Source organism: Pagrus major, chromosome 2 (assembly GCF_040436345.1).
Source record: "Pagrus major chromosome 2, Pma_NU_1.0".
In the NCBI taxonomy this organism is placed as follows: Eukaryota; Metazoa; Chordata; class Actinopteri; order Spariformes; family Sparidae; genus Pagrus; species Pagrus major.
The window spans coordinates 14,377,140-14,389,973 of record NC_133216.1 but is presented as its reverse complement, the minus strand read 5'-3'; positions in this window follow the sequence as shown (position 1 = coordinate 14,389,973).

Below are 12,834 nucleotides of genomic sequence, written 5' to 3'. Positions count from 1 at the left end.
GTTAGTGTTTACTAAATGCGTATCTGTGCCCGAGTCCGAGTCCGAGTCGTAGCCTGTGAAATGCGCTCGCTGAAGTAATGCACGCTACACAAATTCATGTATCTTGTTGTTTATCAGTGTTTTGTAACCTAAATGTGTGGGAAACAAGACAAACTATGATTTCAGACCGTTTTAATTCAATTAACAGATATGCTCAGACAACGCAACCAAATAAGCCATTTTTGATGGTCTGGTGGCTACAGATGCTTATATTGTGTGTGAAAGGTGGGCAGTAATTATCTCTTACTGAATTAATTCTGCAGATTTTTCTCAGTCACCTTCTGTTGCATTAACCTGAATTCAATAAAATCGACTTTATCCATAAGGATATTTCCCATAATATAAATGCTGCTTTCGTGGAGTTCTAAGTATTCATAGTTAATTAAAAAAAACAATAAAGTAATCACAATTGAATTGTGTCAAAAAGTAGTTTTTGAAATAAAGTGTCAAAGGTTCACTATGTATTAGAAAGCTTGTAAAGTCTGAGTTGTGGGTATTGCACACTCTTCATCATACAGTGAGACAGTGTTACAGCTTGTTGAAGTTTAGTCAGTCATACAAAGACTAGACACTGTACTAATCATGTCTACATTTAGACTGTGGAGTAATTATGAGTGTAACCGAAACTGCAGTCCTCTCCCTAAACTATTTTGTTCCTTGAGAGTTTGTTTGTTTACAACATGTGGTGGTCTAGACTCCAGCCGCCCCAGGTAAAAAAATAGATGCAGTGATGTCCGATGCCCCTGATGTGCTTTGTTTTGCTTGCCCCTGTCTCTATAGCGTATTTTCGGGAAGTCAGTAACTTGTGCTGCGCTCATGAGGCCAGCCCCTATTTCCTTTTGGAAGGCGGGCCGTGTTTGCCTAGTCTTCCTGCCCAAAATATTTGTTACCAGGCAACGGCAAGGCCTGTCCCACTTCAGAGTGTTGTTTACACCCCTTCTGGCTCCATATCCCAACAACATTGCATAACTCTCACAGACTCTCCCCACCTCACAGAGAGAAATATGATCTGTCTTTTCTCTCCAGCCAACCAAAATGTCTCATAGCCTCATACCCAAGGTTTTCTCTCAGCCCCTCGACAATTTCCTTTGTCTGCTGTTTTCACTGAGAGCTGTTCTTATTCACCTTGCAACAAAACTGAAACTGAAGCTAGGACTGTCTATGAAAAAGCTATGCTTGACTTGACTTGAGGCTCAGCCTTTGGCTAAAAATCCCTGAAGCTTAGTATTACATGATCTGTCAGGTGGGGGTTCAGGTCTTCCCCTGTAACCATTTAATAACACATCTATTCTCGTCTAAATCCAGTAAGTCTTTCTTGGCAAAGTCCAAGGCCTTCCTGCACGCCTATGTAAACATGGCTTGTCTGTTCTGTATTAACTGAAATACTGGAGTTGAAATTGAAGTGGAGTCCTGCATTTATTAATATTTCAGTTCACATTCAACCATAAACTTTTGAACTTGGGACATCACCTTTTATTCAGCAAAGCAGCTCCTGTATATTATTTTGAACTTAAATGCTATAAAAGAGACATGGCAGCTTGTTTAGGTTTGTTTTTATGACTTGATTATTCATTTATTTACATGACGTTTATTTTTGTGAGTAGCATTAAGTGGCTTTTGTTATACAATCCTGTGTTGTATAATCCTTGTTAAATTGAACCTTAAATTTTGAATATGTATAATGTCTCAATATATTTATCATACTCTCCCCTTTATATTCCCCTTTATACTTTAATTACTTAACTTTAAAACAGCCCTGCAATTTGACAATATTCAGTTTTGCTGGCAGTTTTAGATCACAGTTTGTGGTGTTGTACTGGATTTTTTATCAAGCTGCTTGTGCTATTTTGTAACTCCCTGTGTATCTGGCTCATGTACTTTCCTGAGTAGTCTTGATAGCATGAAAAGAGAAATACATGCTTCAGCTGCCCTCCGTCTCCTTCTTCTTATGAGTGAAAAAAGAAAACCTTTCATTAATGGCAGAGTGCAGTTTCTCCAGTTTTCTGTCTTGCAGCTGATTGTGTTTTGTAGTTGTGCCACAGAGCAGGAGGGGAGCTGAGAAACTGTCTTCCTCTTTTTTAGTGAAAGCCAAATAACAAGCAAACTGCTGAGAAACTAACTTCACCTTCTCCGATTCCCCGCAGTGTTCAGTGTTGTTCAGACAGACAGAATGGTGGAGTCTTTTTGTGTTACTTGTTTTGTTCAAGTTTGTTATGTCATTGAAATTTATAACATATTCCATATGTTATTGTTTAATCATTGCAAGGGGGAGGAGTTGTGTTTGTCCTTAACCACTGGGAAGTACACCAAGAACACACTGTTTGTGTGAGAAATCCAGACCAGATGTTTCACACAAACAGTCTGGATATGTGAGCTCCTCACCTTCTCCCAAAAGATGAGCCCAGACACGATATATGAAGCAAACTCATTTTATTTATTTAACTTTGTTTAATCAGGAGAGTCTTTCTGAGATCATGATCTCAAGAAACAGACAGGAAACATTCATGGTGAGGTAATCAATAATTAAGTTATTAAAAATAATTACAAGAGTCATAAAAGATATCAGAGAGTAAAGCTTTAACATTTTCTTAAGGGAATAAAAGAATTTAGCTTGAGGGCAGTTTCCAGTTGATTACATTTAAAAGCTGCATGGTGCCAGAAATCAGTTCTGCCATAATGACATATGACATATGAAATATCTAAGGTTTAGCAGTTAATGGATCACACAAGATTTAAATGAAAGAAAAATATGAGGTAGGTTGTCATGATATCAGAATTTTACATTTTGATACAATACTAGTATAAAAAAAACAATACTACCTCTTTCAATACCATGGCAAAAAGATAAAAACTTATATACCCACTCAATTGGATAATTTCTTTCAACCTGCACAAAGTGCTGGTACAGAAAGAGTCACAGAACTAGGGTTGCAGTGGTATACTGGTTTAAAGGTATACTGTGGCGAATAAAATTGACCGTTATCATACCATGTACGTTTGCTTATCAAAGGTATTAAATTCTACTTCTACTACTTTGAGTTTCTATATCTGTCCAGACATAATATTTGGTCAAATTATAATTAAGCCTCTGTTCAACCAAAAAAACTTTGTTTATTCCTATATGGTCATAATGTAATACTTTATACCATGATACTGTTAAACAGTGATAATTTCTCATCTCATCTCATCTCATTTTCTTGACCGCTTTGTCCGTGAGGGTCGCGGGGATGTTGCCGCGTTATCCCCCCTTTCAGGGGGTTGCGGGAGTTACTGGAGCCAATCCCAGTTTTCATATGGGCGGAGGCCAGGGTATATCCCTGGACGAGTCGCCAGCTCGTCGCAGGGCCCTTTCTGATGGCAGAGGCTGCCACACAAGGTGCCAACTGCGCGTCAGGAGCAATTTCGGGGTTCAGTATCTTGCTCAAGGATACTTCGGCATGTAGCTCAGTTCCGCCCAGGGGAGCCCTGATAATTTTTAGATGGTTAACACGTGGTATTAAAAGTATTTCAGTATCAATACTTTTGACAACCTTTTACACCTTAATAAGAGCTTTTAGCCTCTTGTTTCCATCACTGCCCACTTAGTGAAGTTATGATTGTAACATACAGAACGTAAATTAGTGAATCATCAACCTTCAGGCCTCAGCTTTCTTTTCACCACGATGGACCAGTACAACATTTGGATGCAGCAGGGAGCCTTTTCTTGATAGGATACTTCAAATCCCTCACTGACACAGCAACCTAAAAACCTCTTCGACTTTCTGCTGAGGATGCAGATGCAGCTTTTGCTTCAGTTACACAAGGATTAGACGCACTAGAGCGGCAGCCCTGTGGCACCACACACTCCCACGGACTCCACAGGACCCTTCGATAGACAGTCAACACCACAAAACTCATGTAGAGTGAAAGGAAAATTCCCATGACCCGAAGTGAAGAGCTGGTTTACATTATTTACACTTGTGACTTTCCAGTTTTTCTTGTTCGCTGCTTCGGCTCGCTTTTGTCCTGTTTATGTTAATGTACTTGTGTTTATACGGTGTAATCCTTATGACTCTCCAGTTAAATAACCAGCGTGTGTGTTTACAGGATCCCACACAGCACACACGCACAGCAAGAATTTACAGTGATCTGCGGAGAAGGTAAAACATTCAGTTGTGCATGCGTCACAGGCTCGGTTGTGGGCTCTTCTGAGACAAAAATGTTCTCACGTCATCTAATTTCAGTAGTGGTATCAGGCCTCCCTCCCTCATTCCCCTCAGTATTAAGCAGGTTAGTGAGGCAATGGCTGACTGACCCACTGTGAAAAGGCTCTTGACACTACTTGATGATGAAGCACAAATTAAAAAGCAGCTTGACTACTCTGCGTGAGAGGTTCTTGTACTATGGGAGAAAATTAAGATGATGCACTACAGTTTTTTTGCATTTTGCCCCTCATTATTCAACTTGTGTGGTATCATCCTAAACCCATCGGTGTGCATCCACAAGTAGGATAATCAAATTTTGAGTGCTTGTGCTGTAATACAGTACGAGGCGAATGAGATCATTACTTAATCTGTCTCTAAATAACCATCTTTGCAATTGTTCACAGCGTCAGAACAATCGCCTGTCCTTTTTTTGTTGTTCTAAGTGCACCCATAAACGTCAGCATCGAGGTGCAGAAAGCAGAACGGATGGCTCTATTGTATCATGCACTGCATGGGAGTCGGATGCCTAAAGTTAAATGCAATCAGTGGGTTTCAGTATTCCACAGCTCTCTGTGACTCAGACACAAGCAGCGCGTCAATCCTAGCCTACTTTCAACAGGCCCGCTGCCAGTCAGAGAGGCAGAGTGCCAGAGAGAGGGAGGGACGAGAGCAAGAGGGTGAAGAGAGAATGAGGATGAGATCAGAGGGGGAAAGTAACTCAGTATATTTAGTCGCTGCTGGTGAATACAATGTTCAGGCACTGACTCAAGAGTTTTTCATTTTCAACATTTATACATATAATTAGTCACATTTCCTACATTTTAAACATATAAGTCCACTTCCTTTTTCACAGCAGACATCTTGAAGAAAAGCACAGATGTTACTGATCACATTAATGATGGCTCTGTTGTGTTCAAGCCTCCCAGTGCAGTGACACAACATGCACATTACCAAGACGCTGATACCAAAGCTGCTTAATGGAATTCAGCCATCATTAATTTTACAATTTGCACCTGTGCCACCTATCACATGAGCTAAAGTAACAAGCAGATTATGATTTTACATGCAAATGTTATCAAGACAGTTTTGTTTTGGCTCTTCACTCCAACATAATGTATTTGAAATGAAACAATGAGTTTAAAGTCCTTGTTTCTGATTTTAGGCTGACTTTAGGTCACTAACTTCACCCCTGGACAGGGGCTACAGATGAAAACTAGCATTTTGGCAATTCTGGCATATTTACAGGAATGTTTTTTTCCACCACTGCTGAAATATGTTTCGCTTCTTTCTCATAAAAAGTTTCAATTTAAACAGACAGTTGAATTACATGAACATTTAGCTTTTTCACCCCGATTTCACCCTCTGCATCCATATAGCCATAGTTACAATACATAAGCTTTAACATTATTTTCTTATTAAAATAAGTGTTACATAGCTCTACATTCCAACAGTAATCACTGTTACAGTGTCAGTAACTCACGTCTGTCCTCCCCCTGCTCTTGCAGTGAAATAGGTTTACTGTGCCCAACATTTGTCATGTTTACTTAAAAAAATCTAACAAACATATTTTTTCACAGAAATCCCACCAACCGCAAGAGCATATTGATCATTGGATCAGTGAGAATTAATATGCACTGTCCCTGAGAAGTAAAGTGAATAAAATTTTAAAAATAAAGTAAGCTTTGATTTGATGTAGATGTAGATTGTGGCCCTTTTACTTATAGTCCTGAAGGGTAAGAATATCTACAAATGCCAGCTCTGTTCATATAACACAGATGCAGTACTGAAATAAGTATTTGTAGTATTTTTTAGTTGAGTAAATGTGGCAATACTGAAATATAAAAACAATCCTAGATTTAAAAACTCAAGTAAAAGTTCTAGTATTAAATATAATATTATAGGATTATTATTACTGATGCCTTATTCTGCATAGTAACTAGTACCTATAGCTGTCAGACAGTGTAGGGAGGTAAAAAGTATAGTATTTTCCCTTAAAGTGTAGTGAAGTAGAAGTATAGTGTAGCATAAAATGGAAATACTCAAGTGAAGAACAAGTACCTCAAACTTGTGGTAAGGACTAAAAATTGGAGAGATGTAGATGTAAAGTATCAGGTGCTCCTCAAGGACGAGGACAAAGGTTGAATGCAAATGAAAAGTAAAAAAATCAATGACTTTCCAGCTTACTTGCAAAGAAAGTCCATGGTTCATGTAGGCAGTCTGACTGAGAATCTGAGGCACTCTGATATAGTTTAAAATCCTTTACTAATTGAATGGATATGCCGACATGTTTCGAATCAAAGAGTCTTCATCGGAGCAAAAAGTACGCAGTAAAAACAGGTGCTTGAATACCATCAAGTTGTCTTATGACACGGTCACATGATAGAAATTCTGCCAATTTGAATTTACAATAAAGATTATCACAAAGAGCAAAAATGTTTGTACAAAGAATATACAAAAAAAGGAAAAGAAAGAATAACAGTTTTTGCTTATCATGTTGATTCTACCAATTTCAACTTTTACTTGAGTAAATGTACTTCATTACATTTAAACACTGGCATTCCAGATGTAGTAGGACAATTTTTTATGCTTTACTCCAACACATTGGATTTGAAATTAAACTGACAATACATTTGCCTTAGAGTGCTGACATTTAGCTTTTATTTGAGGGTTATTACGTACAAATCCGACATAGAAATTGTTGCCATTTTTGTGTGATCCCCATGGGCAAAAGAGCGTCAGTGTGCTCTTTTCACCCTGTATGGATGCAAATATCCGAAACATCCTTAAAAAAACTGCATTTAAACATCAAAGAAACTGTTTGTAATCTCATTTGCTGGAGTACAGCCACAACAGTCAAAATATATCATTGCTCTAATGGTGCACCCTGTACAAAAGCTTCTAAAACACAGGTCTATACTGTTATTCACCAATGACCTGGACCCCCCCCTACTTATATTCTGTTTACAAATGAATAAGTTAACACTCAGACAGGGACTTTAGACATGGTACTTTTCTTTGCCTTACCATTTTGAATTGGGACCTAGTTATTTTGCAGTGTTTTTCACAGTGCAGAGAAAACCCTGCATTATTTATTTAGGTAGATTTTTTAAGACTTCTTCCACCTGGATGAGGAGAGTGGATGCCAACTTCATTATTCCCCCTACTCACTCTCTCTCTGCCTGTTTCTATCCAGAAGGCTTTGTTTCAACCTTTTTTTCCTCGGCTCACAGCCCCCCTCCCCACTTCTTCTTTCCTTACATAAGGACTGCCCTATTTTTTCAGGGACCAGTAAGTAGCAGGAATAAAGGGAGTGAGTGGGTGAGGAAGAGGGACTGATGGAGGGTTGGATCCAATGAAGAGAGAGGGAGAGAAAAGATATGGGGGTAGACGAGAGGACAGTGTGTATGCACTGCACACGTCAGGAATACACAAACCTGCATGTGTCCCTGTCATCCCCCTCACCTCGCTGGCCTTCTCTGCCCACACACTGCTCCTTCACTCCTCACCCTCTGCTCCTCACCTTCCCCCTTTGTCTTCATCTTATCCCTGCTCTCTGCATGCTCCCTCTCTCTAACTCACCTAGTTTAAGCCATTGTTGGCAATCTCTGATATCACCTTCCCTCAAATAGATTCAGTCGCCCCCCCCCCCTCCGCGATTTTTTTTGTGGCAGCATTTTCTCCACACAAACCAGAGCAGAGTATCTATCTATCTATCTATCTATCTATCTATCTATCTATCTATCTATCTATCTATCTATCTATCCATCCATCCATCCATCCATCCATCCATCCATCCATCCATCCATAAATAAATTATGATGTATTATTATAGATAAAGATCACACTTTGTTGAAAAGCGTGAGCAGCTACCCAGCTTCTGAAATAGGCTTTTCTGCAGAAAAGAAGGATGGTTAAAGGTAAAAGACGGTAAATGATCTGAGTGCTTCCTCGACCCCTGAAAGTACATGACCCACTTTTTAAAAATGCTGCTTGCACAGTCATGCCTTGGTAATATGATAATATAACACTGTCAGGAGTAAATAAGCTGAATAATTCTTCTGCCACCACTGAAATATGTTTCACTTCTTTGTCATATAATAGTTCTAATCCAAACAGGCATTTAAATTACAATTGTTTTCACCCTGTGAGCTTATACAACCATGGTTACAACGCATTTTTATATTTACTTTAAAAAAGCACTGACAAACAGAATTTTCCACAGAAATCCCACTAAGCACAAGAGCATATTGGTCATCATCTCTCAGGTCAGTGGAAATATCTGGACTAAGTTTTAACAGCCAGTCAACCAGCCTGTAAATTTTATGTAAACTGTGTAAATGATTATGAGGCAGTTGAAACCACATTTCCGTACAAAAGTCGAGCACAGCACACAGTGATGACATGGTGTTCAAGTCATGAATGGAATCTCAAATGTGTTTTGCTGTGGGGTATTTGAGTAACGCAGGCAGGAACGACTGACGGCAGCAATTTGTGTTTAAGTTTGCACATTCTTCCCCTCTGCGCACATGTGGACAGGTTTTCAGCAATTTTTTTGTCCTTTGTTAGCGTTATTTTTAGCTTTAATAGTTATCACATCATCGTATATTTGTCATGTGAAATTAGTCACACTGTTAAATGATTCAAATAAATGATTAATGCTGCAAAAGAAGCGTGTTCTTGTTTAAACAAGCAGCCTGCCGAGGTCTCAACCAACATTCCTGTGTGAGAGGTTTACTGTGAGAAAAATGTGTGTGTAAAGTGACTGCTGACATCAGTTCAGAGTACTAGCTGTGATCTTCACTCATACCGCCTGTCAGAGAGTCTGCTGAGAAAAATGGGAAACATGTAGTAGAATATTCAAAAAGACATTTGATGTACACATTTAAAGTAGTGTTTCTGACATGTTCTATTAAAGAGTAATCTATAGGCTACCCTAAAACATCGTAAAGTGCCCTCTAAGGTGCTCTTTCATTGAAGAAAACATGAAGAGGTCTCCACTAGGTTTCCCTTCCAGTGGAGAAAACATGATGAAAATCCCTCTAGGCTAAAAAACGTGCTAAATTAATTTTTGATGAAGTGTCGTCCAGGCGGCTCCTCCACTGGAGAAAATGTATTCAAGCACCCTCTAGAGTGCCCTTCCAGTGGAGTAAACATAATGAACATAATGAAAAATGAAAATACTACTAATGAAATGAAAATACAATACAATACAAGTGCCTGCAGTGCCCTCTAGGCTGCTCTTCTAGTGGAGAGAACATGATAAAGTGCCCTGCAGGCTGCTCTTCCAGTGGATAAAATGTATTCAAGCACCCTCTAGAGTGAAAAAGAAAACGTGATGCAGTGCCCTCTAGGCTGCTCTTCAGGTCGAGAAAACATGATAAAGTGCCCTCAAGGCTGCTCTTCCAGTGGAGAAAACGTATTCAAACACCCTCTAGAGTGCTCTTTCAGTGAAGAAAACATGATGAGGTCCTCTCCAGGCGGTTCTTCCAGTGGAGAAAATGTGGTGCAGTGCCCTCTAGGCTGCTCTTCCAATGGAGAAAACATGATGAAGTCCCCTCCAAGGTACCATGACAGTAGGGAAAATGTGATAAAGTGCCCTCTAGGATGCCCTTTCAGTGGAGAAAATGGGATGCAGTGTTCTCTAGGCTGCTCTTCCAGTGGAGAAAACATAATACAGTGCCCACTAGGATGCCCTTTCAGTGGAGAAAGTTGAAAGATCTCTTGCTGTCGAAGTTTATTCATGTCATAAAGTTATATGAGCACTGAAAGTTACAGAAAAAAGGAGTTTCAGTGAGATGTTACATCACTGTAATATTTCTGTGGCAGTCTGGGACTAAAGGAGACACCTGGTCACCACCGTCTTCAACCAGCTGCCATGTAGAAAATAAGCAGTAACAACAGGATGAGGAACAGAGAGAAGAGGGGAGAGGTGCTGTACTGTCGATGCAAATACTGCTCTTTGCATCTCAAATTATCCATGATCAGTCTTCACGACTTGTAAATAAACACGCACAATAAATACACCCTACTTCCCATGCCAACACACAGTCACATCTTTAAATACTCCAGCTCTGACGACTGAGGTAGCACAGCTCATCAAATTTATGCGTGAGCGTGCCCAGGCTAAATTTGCAGCCAGGGAGCCAACTTACGCAATCCTCCCTGGTCTCCCTCCTGTCTATACAATGGCTTAAAAATCTCACAGTTCTCAAACCATCCCAGCCCTCCCCAGATCTCCACTCCCACACCATACACTACAACTCCAGCACTATTCCTGTACCAGCCCCCGCCGCTGTGCCACATAAATACCGGCACCTCCAAGAACAGACGCCAAGCCTGTCAGAGCATCATCACATCCCACAGGACAGCTGGGGGGAGGGAGGGAGAGAGGGGAGGACGGCGCGAAGAGAAAAGAGGAGAAGAGAGGAGCAGGTGGAAGGATGAGTACAGCCGCTGTCGAGAGAAACGAATCAACAGAGAGCGAAAAGACAAAATAAACACTCTCTCTATGAGGGAGGGCACACAGTTTACAGTTATATCCTTGTGGATCAGCCACAGACTGTTTCTCTTTCTTTTGATCTGACAGCGCTCTTCTGTTGAAGTCTTTGTTGTTATATAACATTATTTATGAGGACCACAGTAGATAACAATCATAATACCTGACAAACCAGAATCACCCTCACACCCGTAATACCATTAAAGGCTTAACAGCTTTCATATAACATTTTAACTACCCCATTTAAGATAAGACTATATTGATCCTGCACCAGGGAAATTCAATTGTAAGAGCTTTTCAGGAGTCAGAAGCAGAGGGAATAAAGTGATTGAGTGAAAGATAAAGATGAAACGAGATAAAGCAAGACAATAAAATAGAACATAAAAATAGTAACAATGTAAAGGTATATTGCACAGGATAATTTCACTGTATAAATATAATAAAGTAAAGGTATAGTACTTAGAAGTAGTAATAAACACTTAGTTACATCACTGTATTGATAGATAGATAGATAGATAGATAGATAGATAGATAGATAGATAGATAGATAGATAGATAGATAGATAGATAGATAGATAGTCCACTCCACTCCACTAAATGTATATGTATAAATATACGGTTCCTACACACACTTGAGATAACAAATGTGACTTATAAACCAAATGAGTGCAGGTGGTTTGCTCTCTGAAAGAAGGTGGATACTAATGAGAAGTATTTTGAAATTTAATTTGCAATTATTTAAGATCGCTTTGTAGAAATCTGTTTTCACTTTGACGGTAAAGAGTGTTTTTCTGTTGATACAATACAAAAATAATTTAATAATTTTAAGACACATCAAATCCTCTTTGATTCAATGTTATAAAACAATAACACATAAAAACTTCCAATGGGTTGAATACTTATTACAAGCACAGTAATTGTAAATATGTGCCATGTAAATTTGTGACATTTTATTTATCATTAGTGCCCCAAATCCCTTTTTTGTCTTTTTCATTTCTTACAAATTGTATCTGTTGTGTTTTTTGTCTATTTAAAGCCCAACATGCCAGTTGTTACCAATTATCTGCTGATGAATTCAATAATACAGTTTGGGAGGAGATTATCATATTTTGGCAATCCTAATATTTTTAATCAACAATCAGTCTTTGTTTCAGTGTTGTGGTTTGCCATGTAGTGGTGAGATTCAAGGTTCGAGAGAAAGAAAGTGTTTAATGTTAACAGAAATATTGAAGGGATGGAAACATTTTGTTCATGCATTGATGGCCACCAGAGGATGAATCCTACTGACTTTCTGTGATCCACGAACTTTTCCTCTAGGGTCACCATGAAGTTACTGCTGCTGCACACGTTCAAGTCCCCCTGAGGATGAATTGTAATAACTTTGAGAATCCCTTGACTTTTCATCTTGCGCCATCATCAGGTCAAACTTAGAATTTGATCAAAACTTTACATCAGATTCGGCTGCTTCATGTGTTAAGTGCAAATAGGCAAACGTTAAATCGGCAACATGATACGCTTAGCAGCTGAACATGGTAACCATCTAGATGTTAGCATTATCATTGTCAGCATGTTAGCATTTTAACATTAGCATTTTGCTCAAAGCACCACTGTGCCAAAGTACAGCCTCACAGAGCTGCTAACATGGCTGTAGACTCTTGTTAATTGGCTTTCCTCAAACAGACGGTGACAGTAGAAGAGTGGGCACATCTCATGTTTGCTATGAGGGCTGTAGATAGGCTACCTAATTTTACGTGCCTTGTTGAGGCTACGGTTGTCATACTGGTTGACTTCCTGCAGAGCTGGAACTCAGACACACAAACCAGAGGAAGCACAGGGTTTGAAAAATCCAAATAAAATAATAAAGCAGGTTGAGTTGATGTAGAGGCCGGATGCTGAGAGGAATCTATGGGCTCGCTCTCCTCTCACTTCCTTCACTACCTTTCCTCCATCACAATGTAGATGGATGGTTGCCGAGGACAACCTGTGTGCATTCACCTAACGATGAACAGGAAGTTGTGTGTGAGCAAAGGTGCTATTAATAGCCGCGTGTGTAGAAAGGACATTTGCTCATACGCTAAGTCTGTGTGTGTGCGTGTGTGTGTGTGTGTGCGTGCG